The sequence below is a fragment of the Ambystoma mexicanum genome, chromosome 6p (genome assembly GCF_040938575.1).
Source record: "Ambystoma mexicanum isolate Mex_15411 chromosome 6p, UKY_AmexF1_1, whole genome shotgun sequence".
In the NCBI taxonomy this organism is placed as follows: Eukaryota; Metazoa; Chordata; class Amphibia; order Caudata; family Ambystomatidae; genus Ambystoma; species Ambystoma mexicanum.
Window position 1 is genome coordinate 699,063,381 of NC_090935.1, and position 20,205 is coordinate 699,083,585.

Genomic DNA, 20,205 nt, shown 5'->3' on the forward strand with positions numbered 1-20,205 from the left:
TAACCTCCGACGTGAACATGTTTACTAGTCTGATGCACATTTTCAATAATGTAAAATCCTGGAGGCAACCCTTTTCACAGATTTCTGTCTCTACGACACATTTGCAATCCCGTTTAATTAGCTAGCAACAGCTAACTTCGAAAGCATGTAATGAGATGTACTACTACCAGTGGCAAACATATCTATCGTAAATTGGGAAAAAGCAAGTCAAAGGTTCATGGAAATTTAGATGCTCTCATCAAACCAGGCAACATCCATAATTTAGGAAATAAAATAGCTTTTGAAATGAAAAGAATTGATTGATTATTTGTATTATTCAAAGCACTTCAAGGAGGGAGAGAACACAATAGAATACAGTTACATTCTTACAAGTCCTTGACACAATACAGAATGCGAAATGAAAAATAATAAAATAACCAGGCGACATTTCAGTGCAAGTGCAAGAAACAATAGGGGAGGCGGGAGGGGGAAATGAAACAGAACAAGCAGGAACATTACTATGCCTGACGACAATTGTTGTAGTGCCGGAAAATTAACAAGGGGAGAAGAGGAGGGGGGGTGGAGAGAGGGAAAAGGAGAGGAGCAAACCAAGCAACTAACCACTTTCACGATATATGGTGTTCATGACCCCCCAACCCTGTTACCTCGGGTGAAATGTTAAACCTGCATATTAAATCCCTGTGCCTCCCAGTTTTATCTATGCTGCTAAGCCATTTGTGAAAAGGTTTAAAACCCATACTGGTGATTGCCCATATTAAAATGGTCCTACTTTTGTCCGCCCCTAGACATCTCTGTGAAAAGGTGTCAAACCTATACTCAAATCTGCCATTTACCAACCCATGGTTGCTGCTATCGCAAAATGGTTAAAAAAAGCAATGTATAAAATTAACCATTTAGAGTATTGAGCCACGCCTGCTGTTGATTGAAATGTTAGTTGCTCAGAAGCATAATGTTGTAATTTGTCACTGAGTTCGATGCACCCACCAACCTGGATCTACCTCACGTTTTATGTTAATTTCCTCATGAGCTCCAAGCAACAGAATGAAAAACGTTGTATGATGTAAATGATAACTTTCTCTCCATTAATCCTGTAAAAATGAGCACATGTGAGTTGTAGAGATATGCAATTTACATAATGCTCCAAATCTAAACAGTCTGTCTCAATAATGGTGTTCATGCCATTCAGTAAACAGGGACCCGCGAAAAGTTACAAGGCCATCGCCCCCTCCTTCTAGAGAGCTGCACACCCAACTCCCCTGCTCCCCCCAATGCTCAGCAGGGCTTGAAGGACCCTAGTTTTCTGTTGCTGGAACGTTACAGCTACACCTCCCCGCATTCCTGCTGGGCCTGCACCAAGCATTTACCTCCCCCATGCCTCCGACACCAGATGCCCTCATAATATCCCTGTGTACCGCCATGACCAGGCCAAGAAGAATTATGAGCCAACCGGTCCCGTATCCCGCCGCCTTTTAGGTGCGAGCTACGTGCCCCCACAGACCCAATAGTATTTCAGTTCAACCTAAGCCTGACGGGCCACGTAGACAGTTATCCACCCCTGTGCTAAAATACAGTAAAACTATCACTCACTACATCAAACAGAATAGAATAATAAAGGTAGCCTAACCCGTGCCCCCTGCTAAGACACCTGGACTCATGAGACTGGGTCCTGTGCGAAGGCTACTTTTATGGTGATGTATTAAGAAAGCCTCATATTATATGCAGTTTTTCTGTGATTCCCCCCGGTATTAGATTAACGTGTTGTAGGATTTATATGGTAACTTGACATAGCAGTTTGTGATGAATGTGTACAAATGGCCACAAGGGCAAATTGTTAGTATTGTAGAAATGTATCCACATGGAAAGCTCTCACCCAGACTCTCCACCTTGTTGAGCCCAGCTGACCCAAGCATTCTGTGATGCTACCACGTGGATCTCCGCCAATCATGGAGCACTGCATCTACATTAAACATAGTAGCTAGTCATCGCCATCCAATCCCCACGACTATGTGCCCCCTATAGCTTATCTCACGTATGACGTGTTTTTGTAATAAATATGACTGTCTTTGCTATTGTGAGACAGAGCGCTCGCAGAGTTTGCAGAGTCCTTTGAATGCCCTATATTGATTTAGATAAAAACCGTCTATATCCCACCCGCACTTGGTCTTGGTCTCATTCCCTGCTGGGGTGTGTCCATTATTTCCTCTCATTGAAGGGGGTTAACTGCCTTACCAGGGGATGCTCACTTTCAAGTGGTGACCCCTTAGACGTGATTTGTCTTTTTGTCCCCTTTTGGCACGAGACATCCCCGGCCACAGCGGAGATGCACGGCGCGCCCCCTCAAGAGAGCTGCTCGCCTACATCAACTGGTACGCTTAGACGTGTGCACGCAGTAGGACGAGAGGGTACGGGTCCCACTTTAAAAAACCCTTATTACCACTCGCCGGAGCCGGGGGCGGCCATTGAGTGTGAGGCAGCGCCGCCTGGACAACCGAGTCTGGAGAGTCTCTGATCAAGACGGGCACGTGAGTATTAAGTTCGAGTGACATTAAAAGGAGTCGGATATTGATAGAAGTGTACGAGGTTAAGCTAATCCAAATGGGGTTCTCTTAGGGGTAAAAGTAATTGGGGATTTCATACTTTTCTCTTTCGGTTGCATATGGCCATTAGGATAAGTTAAGAAGATTACAAGGTGAAAAGGACGTCGGGAACCTAGCTCTGCAAGGGGATAGAAGGTGGCACCGCATAGTGCTATCTTGACTAGTATTGGGAATAAGTGAAACAAGGGAAAATATAAGTAAGAGTCTCAGAGGAGTAGAAGACTCGGTGTAAAAGTTAGAAAACGCTTTTTCTTTCTCATCTTTTCTAACCTATAAGGGGAAATTCCGACATTTCAAGGGGCAGAGGGTGTAACGTGTCAGAGGGAGGGGGAATCCTTTCAATAAAAAACTGTGAAGGAAGGAAAGGGAGGTGTATAAATGTATTGTAAGTAAAACGTTTGTCGAAGTGACGTCATGTATTGAATATGTTATGCTCCCTTTTTACTACAAATGTGGTGACAAAGTGATAAATTGATTGTATCAGGATTTGGTGAAAAGTGGTCATGGTAAGTGTGACCTTTTGAAATTAAGTACCCAGGGCGTGATAGAGATATATAAGTATCAAAAAGCTGCTATCATTATAAGTGTGCGCACAAGGTATCCCGATTAACGTAAGGGGAAACAAGTGGGTGGAAGACAGGGGAACTGGCATGGGGGCTGAAACACCCCTGGCCCATATTTGTAAAAATGTACCAGGCTATGCAGAACGCATAACCAAGTACCATGACCAGTGGGTCACAGAACTGAAGGGGGAAGGGCTAACCCAAGTATGGCCCGAAGGAGGGCCATTTGATAAAAGCGTGCTGGACATGGTGGCCACATGCTTTTTCATAAAGTACAAAGGAAAACAGTTCCACAACAGAAGAGAGATACTAGATTTATGGAGGCTGTTCGAAGAAGTGCCCCCAATTAAAAGAAAGGAAATGACACAGGAAAAAACTGCCTCTCCCCTGGCAATAGAAGAAAGTGAAAGGGAGGGCAAAGGGAAGGAAGGATCAATAGAGGTAATATGGTTGTATCCCCTGCTAAATAAGCCAGTTGAGGGATATAGTGATCCCGTGTATGCGTCCGCACTTACTCCCGCAGCTGCATCACAATCGACTTCACCCCCACCATATGAGTGTCCTATGAGTGTCCTAGAACGAGTGGACAGGCAAGCACTCCCACAATAGATGTTGAAAAGTTACCAGAAGACTTAGATTCCTGACTCTCAATGGCCCGAAGTGAACTGTCTAGGTTACGAGATATACGTGAGCAAAGTGGATCAATCACGTTCAGGACCGAGCAAACACAGAGGGTGCAGACGCCTGACAGGTCCATAGAGGAAGGGTGGAAAAAAGGGGAGATACTATTCTGAATACAAGAAGAGACAGCCAGAATAACAGAGTTAGAACAACACACGCCCGGAGAGAACCCAGGGGAAGAGGGAATGGCCACAGGAGGGATGGAGGAGTTGTGGTGTGACATAGAGGAAGATGAGTTGGAAGGAAGAAGATTGGGATTGGCAACAGGAGGGATGCCAGTGAGGCTAGACGAAACACCTCCGGGGAGGGCCATAGAAGAAGAATGGACTGGGAAATTGAATAATAGAGTAGGAAGAATGGCAGCATTGGGGAAGAAGGGGGCAAAGGTGAGTATTGGGAAAGGAACAAAAAGTAGGTTACAGCTGCCCCTGATACATAGAGGAGGAGGGAGGCCAAACTACATTCCCTGGGCTCAGATGGATAAGGGCAACTTATTGAAATCATTGCCCCTCTGTTGGGGGGAGCAAGGAAATGGATATATGCATTCGAGAAGCACCCAGCGGGGGATCCATTAGCTGTTGGTGATGTTAAATGTTTGTTGGTGTCTGCAGTGAGTGACCAAGCTGACAGGGTCTGGGCAAAGGCCGGATTCCCAGGGATAACATTAGATTGTGACTGCCATGATGGTGCCTCTTTTAATACAGTAGGCGCAATGATCTGGGATGCTTTTAGAGACACCTTCCCAGACACACCAGATTTACAATCAGTAATGCACTGTACAATGAATGACGGGGAAGATGCTATGGATTTCATTTTACGGGTGCAGGAGATGTGGAGAGCAGAAATGGGTCAATCAACATCTTTGTTTTACTTTATAATAAAGAGAGGGCTCCCAAAAGAGGTTTAGAAAGCGCTTGAAAAAATAGCCGGGATTGAAGCGAAAGGCTGGCCTGAAATACAAAGTATTATAATACACCACTGCAAGAGGATCAAGGAGAGGGAGAAGGAGATAGCACAGAGAAGGTTGGCAGACGATGCAAAATGAATACAAACAAAACTAGTGAAGGTCGCAGCAGCTGTAGCTGCACTCCCTCCAGATAGAGACGCGGAGGAGGAGGAGGGGTCAGTAGCGATACAAAGGAGAATGGCAGCAAATTGGGCAGGCAATGGGCAGTCACAGTGGAATGGACAATAGCAGTACGGAGGACAGCAGTGGCAAGTATGGAGCACCCGGGGAGGAAGAGGTGGGTACAGAGGGAACAGAGGGGGTGGCCAGGGATACGGAGGGAATGGCGGTATGGGGGACCACCAGGACCCAGGGGAGGACAAGGAAATTGTTGGAATTGTGGGAGGTGGGAGCATTTCACACGAGAATGTAGAAGCAGGCCAATGAACAATTACCAAAACGACCAGCAGTATTGCCACCCCCACCCGGGAAGCCCATAGAGCCTACCGATGGGTGGTGGAAGGGGACAAGAGCAGCAAGATCAAAGGTACTCAGAAGAACGTAGGGAGCACACACACAATGTCCAGCAGCACCCACAATGCTGCAAGCACATGCCATACCCACAGGGCAACCCATTCGCCAGAACCGCAAATGGTGCACCTGCACCCTTTGGAGGGGTGGCCATGGTATTAGGAAATGTTTTCAGCCAAGGGGGTACCACGAGACACCCAGCATAGGACAGCCCACAGAGAGCACTTGCGTGTTCAGTACTATCGACAACCCTCAATGCATCAGAGGAGCCATTGATAGGGGTGGAGATAGGGAACAAACAATTCATTTTTATGGTAGATTCAGGAGCTGAAAAATCATGCCTACGTGAAAGCAGTTTTCCGCTACCTAATCATAAATTGGAGATGCAGGGGTTCTCTGGGGCGGTGGTCGAAGTTCCTTATACAGAAGATTTGGATGTAACTATGGGCGGTAAAACAGTACAAGCTCCCCTGTTATATTATGAACAATCCCCAATCAACTTGCTGGGGAGGGACCTCCTCAGCAAGCTCAACATGACTATTTCTTTTACCAAAAGGGGGATAGTTTGCTCGACCCCCGGGATCTTCCCATTACGAGTGATGGTGGTACTACACACACGAGCAACAGCGCTGGAAGTATGCAGCATACCAGTAAACCCAGACATGTTCATTCAGGGGTTGAAAACATTGGCACGAGTGGTCCCAGAATTGAAGCGCCAGGAATGGAGGGTGCCTGCAGAATTTGTTTTTCGTCCCATAGCACGCCCATAGATAGTGCCCGGGACAGTGATGTCATTAGACTTGCATGCAGTACAGGTTTTGGCACAGAGAATAGCAGTCATCGGAATGGACATACATGGGTGCCAGTGGCGCACAGTGTTGTGCATCAATGCCGACATCACAGTGCGAGATTAATCAGATGAAGACCTCTTCACTGATTCAGAGAGTGACAGGGAAATAATAATGGAAATAGCAATCCCTTGTGATATTATGATACAGACAAGACAGGTACCAGTGCATCTAATGGCAGTGGTAGGAGCGCCACCTTCATTTTTTGACAGTGACATGCAATCAGTACCGGGTGACTTGTGGATGACCGGCCCACATGATGTGGGACTGTTGCATGAGGTAACACATGTTAAGATAAAACTCAAACAAGGAGGCTTACTGTCCAGAGTAAAGCAATATCCCCTGTCCCGGGAACCAGAGGAAGGGATAAAAGAAACAATCATTGCCCTACTAGCGCAGGGAATAATTGTACCATCAAATTCACCATGCAACACCTGCATTTACCCCATTAAGAAAGCAAAAGGTTGGGCCTGGAGGATTAAACAAGATTTGCGCCCACTCAATGACGTCATACAAAAGGAATTCCCATTGGTCCCCAATCCTGCATCAATTCTGTGGAGTATACCAAAAGATGCATCTTGTTTCACTGTGGTCGATTTGAAGAACAAATTCTTCTCAGTACCACTAGCTGAGGAGTCCTGATACCGAACAGCATTTACATTGGGAGGAAAGAGATATGAGCATTGTAGGCTGCCCCAGGGGTACTGTGAAAGCCCAAGTACATTCAACAGGATTTTACACAAAGATCTAGGAAATGTGGTCACAGACAGCACAATTATCCAGTATGTGGATGATTTACTGATTTGTGGGAAAAATGAGGATGAGTGCAGGAAAGATTCTATTACGCTTTTGACATTGTTGGCCCACAAAGGTTACAAAGTAGATAAATGAAAATTACAATACTGTCAACAAGAAGTGTTGTATCTGGGACAACTGATTTCAAAAGATGGTAAACGAATCATACCAGACAAGGTGGCCGCCATCAAAGCAGTGAGCAGGCAAAAAAAAGTGAAGGAAATGCAGAAATTCCTCGGCATGTGTAACTACTGCCGAGCTTGGATAGTAGAGTATGCAGCACACATTACGCCATTACTGCAAGGACTCAAGGAAGCGCAAAGAGAAAACACAGAAATACAATGTACAGCAGAGAATGATGAGGCCTTCACAACACTTAAGGAACTAATTTCAACGGCACCAGTACTCGCGAACCCAGATTATGAGCGCAAGTTTTATTTATTTTCCCATTGCAGCGGGACCCTGACAGCAGTACTGACACAAAAAATATCTTTGGGGCACAAACCATTGACTTATTACAGTGGAACACTGGACGCAGTAATGCAAGGACACTTCGCCTGTGAACAATCTCTCGCAGCCGCAACATTCACAATTGAAAAAAATGCAACAATCATGATGGGATGTTCCGTGACACTGTTCGTGGAACACTCCCTATTCGCCATATTGGAAAGATCAAAAAGCACACTAACCACTCAGAGAGCCACAGCGTATGAAATGATTCTGTCCAGCGCTAACATACACATAGTGAGATGCAAAACAGTCAATCCTGCAACATTCATCACAGAGGCATGCGCAGTGGAAGACATGCGAGCACATGATTGTGCAACGTAGAGAGGAGAGGAGGGGTCACGCCCACAGTAAGTGAAACGCACTAACTGAAGGCGAAATATACTTCATAGATGGGTCAGCATCAATAAACTCAGAGACTGGAGAAAAACACAGGGGAATAGCTGTTGTAAGACTAGAAGAAGATGAATATGAAGTGCTAGTACAGCAGTGATTACCAGCCCATTACTCAGCACAAGCTGCTGAACTGGTAGCACTCATTGAATCCTTACAAGCCGCCAAAGGGTTTGCTGTCACAATTTACACAGACATAGCCTACATGACTACTACAGTACACGGGGGATTGGCCAGATGGGGTAGAAGGGGATTTCACAGGGCAGATGGGTCACCCGTGCAACACGCCAAACTACTCAAGGAATTGATAGAAGTCTTAAAAGACCCCACAATTGTAGCTATAGTGAAATGCCAGGTCCATACAAACAACACTGAATTTATCTCTTTGGGGAACGCGGCAGCGAATGCTGCCGCCAAGGAAGCATCTTACTTAACGAAAGAAAGGACAGGTGAGTGCTTCATACAGAAAAACATAGAGGAAAATCTCCCAGACGGGTATAATACAATGCCCTTTATCACAAATATTAGAACTCCAAGATGGAGCAACAAATGAGGAAAAAGAGTTGTGGGAGAAAAGGGGGTGTAGTCAGTTGCCCACAGACCTCCTATGCTGCCGGAACAACAAAGGTAAGGTGGTGATGCCCTGCAAGTTACTAGAAATAGCGTTCCAACAACTCCACTTTCCAGCCCACAATGCAAAACAGCACATTGCTGCAGAGATACAAGAGAATTGGTTTATCCCAGGGTTGCAGGAACAACTTTCCAGACTTGCAATGGAATGTACGACCTGTCAAATATATAATTCACGAATGACATTGAGAACACTGCGAGGAACATTACCAAAACCATCAGGCCCGTTCAGAGAACTGCACATTGATTTTGCAGACATGGGAGAAAGGTGCAATGGATCATGCTACATGATTGTAGTGGTGTGTCCATTTTCAAGATGGGTTGAGGCAGGACCGTGTGCCCACCCGGATGCCAAATGCACTGCAAAATTCTTAGTGCGGAAAGTATTCCTGTGCTGGGGATTTGTGACATGAATCACTCCAATAACGGCACACACTTTGTAAATGATCTCTTCAGGGAAGTAACAGCTCTGCTAGGTATAAAACATAAGCTATGCTCTATTTATCTTCCACAAAGTAACGGCGTGGTTGAGTGGATCAACGGCCTCCTTAAAGGGAGATTGTCGAAACTATGTTTTACAATCAAAAATAATTGGGTGCACTGTTTGCCTTTGGCCTTGAGAATCAACCCAGCAAGGACCACCATCTGTCACCCCATGAAATTTTAACAGGAAGGCGCAAGGCACACAGCAATTTCTCCACTCCTCAGGCATTCAGACACCCACAGAAGTGCTACAGTATTAGGTGAAGAATTCAATGACTACCTGACAAAGATCACAAAAGCAGCCCGTATGATAGCAAGACAGCTTGCACCCCCGTCCACAAGTGAAGAAGAAAGTGAGACAACAACACCTAGTACAGCTAGTTCAACAGGCCAACTACTGCCAGGGGAGATAGTCTATGTGAGGAGTTTCCTATGTAGGTGGAATGCTCCAAGATTTCATGGCCCTTACGAGGTAGTGTATTGCACACCAACGGCTGTGAAAGTTAAAGGGCTGAGATATTGGATACATTTAATAGACGTCTGAAAAGCCTATGATAATGTCATACAGGGACAAGAAGGGAGGGTGGAAGAGGAGGAAATACCGACGTAATAATTAAAAATAAAAATGTATCTCTTTTACTCTTTTACCAGTGGCCAGTAAATAAAAAAATAAAATAAAATGCCTTTCTGGATGCTTAATACGCTTTTATGTTTTACTATATAGAAGGAACCATGGCAACGGACGGGGCCCCCATTACGAATAGTGTTAGGGCAGACAGAAATGGGAATGTACATTTTGACTTGCGTAGATATTCGTATGAGTGTGACCTGTTTGTATGCGCTGTTGTATTTTTTACACTCATGTTTGGACTGGTTTTATTTTGGGCAGTTACATTTATATCTATCAATATAAATGAGGGGGGAGGGAACAGAACAAACATGATCAACGGGAAAAGCATGATCAAACAAGGGACCTATCTCATATGGGATGGCTTCCAGCTCATATGGGGGTATGACACCCACCTTGATAGTGCACACCATTTGAATAATACCAACGATGAGTTAGTAACCCCACGCCCAATTGATGCACACAACGTCTCTGAATTCAGTGTTTATGAGTTAAATGATCGAAATCCCTGGGCCTCATTCCGAGTTTGGAGGTAGCCATGGAGCTATTAGCTCCATGGCTGCCTACAAACCAGGCTCCATTAACGGGTTCCGGCAATGAGGAATAACTGAGTCATTCCGACATAGGAGGACCCGGTAATTCCTCCTTGCAGGAACCATTCTCCATTAACGGGCAGATTTCAACTGGGTCGTTATTACCTCCCTCCTCCCCTCACGGGACCCGGTTTTACCAGGCATCTGATCCGGGTCCCGCAAAGGGAAGCTTGTAATCAGCGCTCCCATAATGAAAGGGGCCAGTCCCGTACCGGCCCCCTTCATTACGGGAGCGCCAGGGTCATAATGAGGCCCCCTCTGTTTTATCATGGTTATATGATACCACCTCTACCGCTGTAACACCAACAGGCTATCCGTCCATAAAATATGAATCCCCGGCAAGCATAAAAGAAGATAATTTGGAAATGACTGAAAGGTTTCTAGGCCTATATGACGAGTGGGAAAAGGGGGAGGGGCGCATTAGGCATTAAAGCACGAGAGAATATACCTCAAAAGCAATAGGAGAAGGAGGGAGGTTGGGAGGAGAAAATATGACAAATATGACAAATACTCTGGGCTGGGGCTAGACACAATAGAAGACCCCAGGCACCCGCCCCAATCAAATAAATGATATGCAGACATGAGTTCTACTGCCAAACAGACAACCAATGAGAGCTGTTATGTATGCTCTCTGATACCCCACGCCTCAGGCACCCCTTAGGTTCTCCTGCCCCAAGAACTGCCTTTTGCTGACGCCCAGTGTCTCCTTCAGCTCACCTTATGTAGAATAAAGAACACCTTCCAGGCACACACCGTTTATTTCTAAATGCTTCAGAACAAAAAAATGTGCTACTCAAGACCTAAAGGAGTGATATGTTTGAAAGAACCTTTTTTGGTAAATAAAGGAACACTGTTTTCAGAGAACAAATGGAAGGAAGAACAAGTGACAAGCAAAGCAGAAGCACTACGAGGGTTGGCGGCAGACAAATTGCAATGGATCGAGAAAACATGCGCACCAGTATGGGCCGAGCACATCACAAAGCTCACCTGGGTCACAGCCCTGGAGAAGCCCTTCAAACTGCAAAAAGAAATTACATACGAACTGTGCATCCTCGGTGAAGGGAAAACTAACATGGGCACAAAGAAGAACTGTAACAAACACTCATCATCCCAGATATGAAGAAAGGGACAGCAGCCCTTATGGACACTTACTGGGTCTGCGGTAAACAGGCATACTTGCACATCCCACAATCTTGGAGGGGCACACGTTCTTTGGCAACACTACACTCCGCCCTGATGGTGGTTCCGGAGAGTCATATTGAAGGGGGAAAAGGACTGTAAGCCATCCAGGTTCCAGAGCACATGCAACCAACGGAAGAAACGCCAATGCATGCCGTATCTGCTCACGTCCAAAGCCTGATGTCGAGAAAACGAAGGTCGTCCAACTAAATATCCAAAGCCTCCACAGAACTTTTGGCACAAATCCCTGACAGTTTCCGGGTATTCAACTCCGCTGAAACATTTGTTGCCGACCTCGGCCCCAGAATCCAAGCATGGGCCAACGCAAAATGGCTGCAAATAATGTGCTCGGAGCTGATCCAACTGGCCAATTACACTGAAGAAGGATTCAACGTTATCAAGGTGGAGCTAAGGGCCCTACGGCTAATAACAATGCAGAACAAATATGTCTTAGATCTGTTAACGGTGATGGATGGAGGTGTTTGCCAAAAAATCGGGAGCGCATGCTGCACGTTCGTGCCTTCTGCGGATGCGGACACGTTATTGCGGCGGTGCGTAATTTAGGAGAGCAGATGAAGAAGGAAGGTGGAGTGGACCCGAGCTCTTGGTTGGACATTTTTTCATGGGTACCATCCTGGCTCGGAATGACTGTCAAAATGCTGATACCCATCGTTGTATTTTTGCTCTTGATTTTTTGTGTTTGCCAGCTGGGTCTTCGGTGCTGCGCAAACGCAGTTCCTAATGGTACAATGATGATGTTGACAATGGCCAAAACTAGAGGAACAAATTATGCAGGAGGCACAAGTACAAACAGGTGAGGATCCTGAACCTAAATATTGAATGGTGGCTTTGTACTATGGTGGGGATAAAGTGGATAGACAGTATCACACGACAATAAAGGATCCCCTGGAAAGAGATTGGTATAAGGAAGTATGGGTAGATCTGGAGGGGATGGAGAATGCATATACATGACCTGCACCCCTGACGAGTATGCAAGGGCAGGTGAGAGCCTCTGGGGGATATGTAGGTCCTGGATGCAAATTAAGGGGACACCAGCATGGGACGAAGCAGTAGCTAATGAAAAGGAATGGCAGAGGTTGGGTGAGTTACAATATTCCTTACTTAAGTAACAAAAGGGGGAAATGTATGGGAGGACAGGTCTTTAGGACCCCTCTCCCCCACATCTCTCTCCTACGTGAGGCTTATGACTCGTCAGCAGCCACCTATGCGCCTGGGCCCGGGATGCAGGATTTCTGTGGATCGACACGTGAGGCTGCACGGCTCACCTTGTAGCAAAACATAGATTCCATTTTGTGATGCACTTAGATTCCATTTTGAATATACTAAACCCAGGCTTCTGTGGAACAGGCCGCCTGCAGAAGCTGCAGCTCACCCCCACTCGATCATGCACAGTGAGCCTGCACTTCCCCCCAGCCTCCTCCCCATGGCAGCTCCACTGAAGTCCCGTTCTCTGAACAAGTAACAGTACAAACTGTATCATTTGCCTTTCACAGTACATCATTGCCCTGGCGGTCACCTGACTTTTAGTTGTGGTCTGGGAAAGAACAAAGTTGTCCCTATGAAAGATACCTTGACCCCCCACACACCCCCACGTTCACGATATATGGTGTTCATGACCCCCCCAACCCTGTTCCCTCGGGTGAAATTTGAAACCTGCATGTTAATTCCCTGTGCCTCCCACTTTTATCTATGCTGATAAGCCATTTGTGAAAAGGTTTAAAACCCATACTTCTGATTGCCCATATTAAAATGGTGCAACTCTTGCCCGCCCCTAGACATCTCCGTGAAAAGGTGTCAAACATATGTATACTCGAATCTGCCATTTACTGACCCATGGTTGCTGCTATCGCAAAATGGTTAAAAAAGCAATGTATAAAATGCCCGTGCATGATATGATTGTAAGTGACACATGTGAACCATTTAGAGTATTGAGCCACGCCTGCTGTTGATTTGAATGTTAGTTGAACTCGTTATCTGATCAGAAGCATCATGTTGTAATTTGTCACTGAGATCGATGCACCCACCAACCTGGTTCTACCTCACGTTTTATGTTCATTTTCCTCATGGGCTCCAAGCAACAGAATGAAAAACGTTGTATGATCTAAATGATAACTTTCTCTCCATTTATCCTGTAAACATGAGTACACGCGAGTTGTAGAGATATGCAATTTACATAATGCCCCAAATCTAAACATTCTGTCTCAATAATCGTGTTCATGCCATTCAGTAAACAGGGACCTGCGAAAAGTTACAAGGCCATCTCCCCCTCCTTCTAGAGAGCTGCACACCAAACTCCCCTCCTCCCCCCAAGGCTCGGCGGGGCTTGAAGGTCCCTAGTTTTCTGTTGCTGGAACGTTACAGCTACACCTCCCCGCATTCCTGCTGGGCCCGCACTAATTTTTTACCTCCCGCCGTGCCTCCGACACCAGACGCCCTCATAAAATCACTGTTTAACGCCATGAACAGGCCAAGAAGAATTATGAGCCACCCAGCCCCGATTCCTACCGCCTTTGCGGTGCCAGCTACGTGCCCCCACTGACTCAGTAGTATTTCAGCTCACCCTAAGCCTAACGGGCCATGGAGACAGTTATTCACCCCTGTGCTAACATACCGTAAAGCTATCACTAACTACATCTAACAGAATAGAATAATAAAGGTAGCCTAACATGTGCCCCCTGATAAAACACCTGGACTCATGAGACTGGGTCCTTTGTTAAGGCAACTTTTATGGTGATGTATTAAGAAAGCCTCATATTATATACTGTTTTTCTGTGTTTCTCCCCCTGCTATTAGATTGACGTGTTGTAGGATTTATATGGTAACCTGACATAGCAGTTTGTGATGAATGTGCACGTATGGCCACAAGGGCAAATTGTTAGTATTGTAGAAATGTATCCACATGGACAGCTCACACTCAGACTCTCCACCCCGATAAGCCCAGCTGACCCAAACACTCCATGATGCTACCACGTGGACCTCCGCCAATCATGGAGCACCGTACCTACATTATACATAGTAGCTAGTCATCGCCATCCAATACCCACGACTATGTGCCCCCTATAGCTTATCTTGCGTATGACATGTTTTTATAATGAATATGACTTTCTTTGCTATTGTCAGACAGAGCGCTCTCGGAATTTGCAAAACCTTCTATATTTCACCCGCACTTGGTCTTGGTCTTGGTCTCATTCCCTGCTGGGGTGTGTCCAATATTGCCTCTCATTGAAGGGGGTTAACTGCCTTACCGGGGGACGCTCATTTTCAATCATTTTATATAATAATGCAAATCAAAAAAGCCAGGGCTTTGTACCCTTGCCAGAAGGCAATTCCTCAAATGCACATCCACAAGCAAATAGAGCATATAGGAGGAAGAAGATGGAGAAGCAGAAGAAGAAGAAGAAGAAGAAACAGAAGAAGAAGAAGAAGAAGTAGAAGAAGTAGAAGAAGAAGAAGAAGAGGAAGAAGAAGAAGAAGAAGAAGAAGAAGAAGAAGAAGAAGAAGAAGAAGAAGAAGAAGAAGAAGAAGAAGAAGAAGAAGAAGAAGAAGAAGAAGGAGAAGAAGAAGAAGAAGAAGAAGAAGAAGAAGATGATGGTGGTATTGTTGATACAGACCAGAAATACCCAGCTCCTTTAGGTTTGTGTGCTGCTATCTATGTGGCAGAGTCATTTGGGAATGTGTTATCCTGAGGGGATTGTGCAAGAACTAAAGAGGATAAAGAGGATACAGAGTGCTTATGGTATTATTTTCCATTATTTTTTGATACATCAACAGAGAAGAGCTATATTAATTGCTGGGTAGTGAGTTTGTGTTGACTGGCAGAGTGACATGCTATTGGTATAAGGTGGAAATGTGAGGCTTTAGAGGTAGAATGGTTAGTTGGGGTTAAACAGACAGGGAAATCATAGTGAAATCAAATTGCAGTAGCCCTGTTATGTTATGTTTTTTGAATTTCTAAAGCACATATTCGCCAGAGGCATTTTGGCGCTAGTGATCCAACTAGAGCAGGTGGTGCCAGCAGACAACTACAATAAGACATTTTGAGAGCATGCCTAAACATTAGGTGATTATTTGTAACTCTAACAGGTCATGGCAGTGCATTCCACAGCTTAACGGCCACTATCAAAACGGCACGGCTGCCAGTTCTAGCCACCCTGTAGCGCAGAATCACAAGAAGACACCCATCCTAGAAATAGAGAACACGGGTAGGAACATAGAGCTGAAATTCGCCCTGAAGGTATTCAGCTCCCAGTCCATATATGGCATGATGGACGACACAGATTGATTTGTACTGAATGCATTTTATCACCGGGTGCCAATGGATATTCTGTAAAATAGGTGTAGTGTGGGTGACATAAGGGGAAGCAGTAGCCACTTGAGCAGCCAAATTCTGGAGTAGCTGAGTCGCTGAAGGCGCTTGATGAGAAACAAAAGCTGTGCCAAGTACAGTGAATTATAGGAATCAAGGTGACTCATTATCAGTGAGACTACTACTGGAGTGTAAAAGTGCCTGGGTGAGAAAGGAAGAACTTTCCAAAGTATCTTTAACTGAATATATCCTCCCTGGCAAGTGAAAACAATTTGGGCCTGCATTGAGAATGAAGAAGACACCATCACCCCATATGTCCCTAACAACTAACACTGGGGTACGGAAAGGTCCAAGCAAGATAGGCCAGAAGGATGGTGTCCATAAAGCAGTGGTAGGCAGAGAGTCCGACACAAGAACCCCTGTCTTGTCTCCAGTCAATTTGAACCAGTTGGAACCCATCCACTCCCCCACAGACTCCATGCAGCTCCTAAACTGAGATGATGTGCCAGTTTGCAGAAGATTTAGCTGGACTAGAATCTGTGTGTCATCTGAAAATGAGTAGCACCGGAAGCAGTGAGAGTGCATGAGGCCACAAGCGGTTGCATGTGTACTTTAAAAAGAATGGGAGACAGAGCGGAGCCCTTGTGGACACTGTAAAACAGAGGAACGATGCCAAGTGAAAGGGGTAAAGAGATAGACTGCATGCCCTATCTACATGAAGGAGGCAAACCATGCCGACCCTTTGGGACTGAGATGCTGTGACAATGCCTGTTAAGTGAATAATTTGGTGTGTTGGATGTATTCAGTTGTACATGCAGTGTTAGTCCGTGGGTTGGGTGAGAGGTCCCGGGAGTTTCAGTGTTTAGAAATGGGCCTTTCATGGGTGGGGGGTGGCTGAGACAGATGAGTCTGCAGTCTGGGGGTTTCAACAGCAATATTGTGTGAGAGTCAATTTCAAGAGCGAGGTTATCTGTTTACAAAAGGATATGTGGACATGTTCTGTGTTTCTGTTTGAAGCGTGGAACAAATACTAGTGCTTTGATATGCTGTTTGGTTTGTAGTGTTCTTGTTGGTTTAGAGCAAAATAACTGGCTTCTGATAGATGTGGGCCCACTGTCATAGCAGGGGTGGTGAGTTATGCAAAGGGCATTGACGTTTAACCTCTTTTTGAAGGGATCCATTGGAGTATGCATTGTGCTGGGGAGTGTATCCATGTCTTTTGAGTCAGATCAGTAACTTGGCTGTTGATTTTTTAAACACTATGGAGCTCATGTTGAGCCCATCGTAAATGGGACTTGGTATGAATCTACAGTGTTAAAGCCTTGTTTTATTTATTTATTTTATTTTTTACATTTGTATAGTGCACAAACAGACCTTGGGCATTGTGGCGCTGTTACTTGCGGGGAAGGTTAGTTACAAGGATAGTACAAGTGGGTTGTGCATTTACATGTTTGAATAAGAGGCGAAAAGCTGGACCATAGGGGTACTCTACATGCCAGGTTGGGGGGGGGGGGTCTGAAATGTGCCATGAGGGTTGTTTCTATGGAGATGTGCATTAGGATGAGTGCTAGTTTTATTGTTGCCTCCAATATAGTTCTGCATGTTCCAGACTGGGCAGAGTGTGGATTACATGCCCCTCTTTGGCCTGAATCTGTGTTGGAATGCAGAAATGAGGTTGTTAGCCAACGGATTTTGCTGAGGAAAGTTGTGTTGTATATTGAGTGATAGTTGGCACAGTCCCTTGGATCTGCTGTGGGTTTTGTAGAGGTTTAATGGTGGAAGACTGGAAGGCAAGCAAGTTTGTTTAGAAGGCATAGATGAATGGGTGCCAAGCCTGGCTGTTTGGTTATTCTATTTTAGGTGTTTTTTGGAGTTTATTGTGGAGTGTAATCTTGCATGGGGATTTGTCAGAAAACAGTGATCGCATGGAAGAAGAGGTGGTTGTCTGTTCTAGTTGTTGGTTATTTCCTATGAAGGTACTCCTGGATTTGTTGAATTTTGTTGCTGAATTGTGATGTGATGGAAATTACAAGGTTTTAGATCGGGGATCAGAGCTGCAATGCAAGCTGTGGGGTTCTTGTAATATTAACTTGCTTCAGGTTGAGCTGCATTGCATCATTGCACCGTTGGTAGTGGGCTTCTTTGATTATTTCAGCTCTGTAGTGTTGCTTTTTACTGGATATACGCCTGTTTGTTTGATGATAAGTTTCTTCTTCTCAGGGTCATTTTTCGTGTCATTTTCCTTTTTTGGACACAATTTAGATAGGACATTATTTATTTGGTTGTTTGTTTCTTTTTGAGGTTATGATCACTTTATTGGGACTAATTTATTCAGAGTGATCCAGTTGTGAATGCTGTCAGAATGGTTTTCTGACAGATGTTTCTTATGAGATGTGCGGTTTAGTGGATTTGAGATTTTACAGCAGGGATTCCACTTTTTAGCCATGGCCAGATTAAAATTGCTGGCCCTTTCGATCTTTATTTGGTAGGCCTGGTGTGGCTGTGAAATTGGTGAACTGGATAAAGAGGTGATTACTGCACATTAATCAGTCTGGGAGATGGAAATGGTAATCGTGTTACAGAGGAGGCATCCAAGGGATGTCTGGAAACATGAGTGTGACCTTGCTTAAGTTGAAGAGCACTGGAGTTTGGGGAGAAACACTTTGTAACTGTGCTGTCTTCCGTTTTGAACCATATGGCAAAATCTCACATTGTGGTGACATCTTTTTAAACCCTGTAGAAATGGTTTTATTGTGTACGACTCACCAGTGATCATCTGAGACCCAGATTTCTGTGATGAAGAGCAGGACTATTTTCTCCTCTGTAAGGAGATCAACAATGTTTTAGGAATGTTTAGCAACAGTATGTTTATTGATGAAAAGTTATCTAGTGCTGATTACTCCCCTGTGCTCGCTTAACCTGGAGATGTGAAAGATGACCTGTTCATAGTAACACTCATCTGAGGGTGGTTGACATTTTCTTCCATCCTCAAATAGACTCATTAGGTTCTTGGATGGATCAACATGGTATTTATGCTCGCAGTGATTGTGGGGTGTAAGGTGTGGTTTCATGATAGTCTACAGTGACCCATGGAGTAATGCACTTTTTGAGGTGCAGATCTTGTGGTAATAAAGGGGGTTGTCTGGGGTTGTTGTGATTGTTTTTGTTTTCAGTTGGTTTCTCTTGTAGTATGTTGGTGGTGTACGAGAGGGATGGATGTTTGATGCCAGCTTAATAGCTTTGTGAGGATGTATCTGGAGATGAAGGTTGTCATGGCTTTTTTAGGGGATAATATATATGCCTCCTGTGACCATTGCTGGTTGATTTGTTGGTGCTGTCAAGGTATAGTCTGTAGTTTACCGATTTCTTTATCTGCGGTCCTACTATATTATCGAGTTCTATGCATTGCTTGGATGTTGCCTTGTGGTGGGCTGGTTCACATTGCTTATGTGAGGGGATGTGTTATGGAGGCTTCTGAGCAATGTTGTTCTCGCACTACTGAAAAATCATGTATTGTGTTATAAAACGGGGATCTGGCTGTGCAGCATATTGTTTGAGTACACAGGAGGCAGGTGTAGCTGTGTGGGGAAGAATGCATCTGTTTACATGAGTTAAAACATGTCTGCTGGGGTGATGACATTGATTCACACCACACCTAAGCCTGAACCTGACCAGGTGATGGCCTGGCTAAGTATCAAGAGCTCTGGCTAAGGCTGCATCTAGCTTTGTTTCTCTGGTCGGTCAGCTGATTGTGCAATGAAAGTAATGTAGCTCAGCAGTAAGAAAGCCAATTCTAGCCAACAATTTAGTTTGAGCATTGACATCTGTGTCTGGCTAAGTTAGATAGCCATGAATTGAAATAATATGGCAGTGGGGGTAAGGATCAGTAAAGCTAGACAGTGCAGTTAATGTGACCATATATACAAAGTAAGCACTAGCAAATAGACCAAATATGCAAAGGGGTAACATGTATTAATTAATGTGGCTGTGCACTGACATTCTGTGGAAGCAGAGCAAACATTTGCTAGCATTGTCATTTGTTTATTTGGTGGCACGATAGAAAATGATATATCCTGCAATCTCATGCCATGCTGCAAACACAGAGTTGATGTAGTTTTGGAGTGCGATTCTCTGGCATCAAAATATCACTGTTGATGTGGCTATGCAATACAATTGCCTGGCAGCTCAATACATTAATCTGGTTATGCAGTAAAATTGTTCGGCAGGATTTAATTAATCTAGTGATGGCAACAATCTGAATAAGCAGCACAAATCAGTTATTCGGTCTAAACATTGAGACTCAAAGAGAATGTCACAGATTAATCTGGCTATGTAGGAAGATTCAAAGGCAGTAAAATGAATACCTCTTGTTATGCAATGAGTTGCAGAGGGGCAGATGAAAGAATCTGGCTATGCTGTCAAGAACAAAGGCAGCAAAATCAATTATTTTGGCAATGCAGTGGAATTGAAAGGCAGTGAAATTAATTAATCTGACTATGCAATG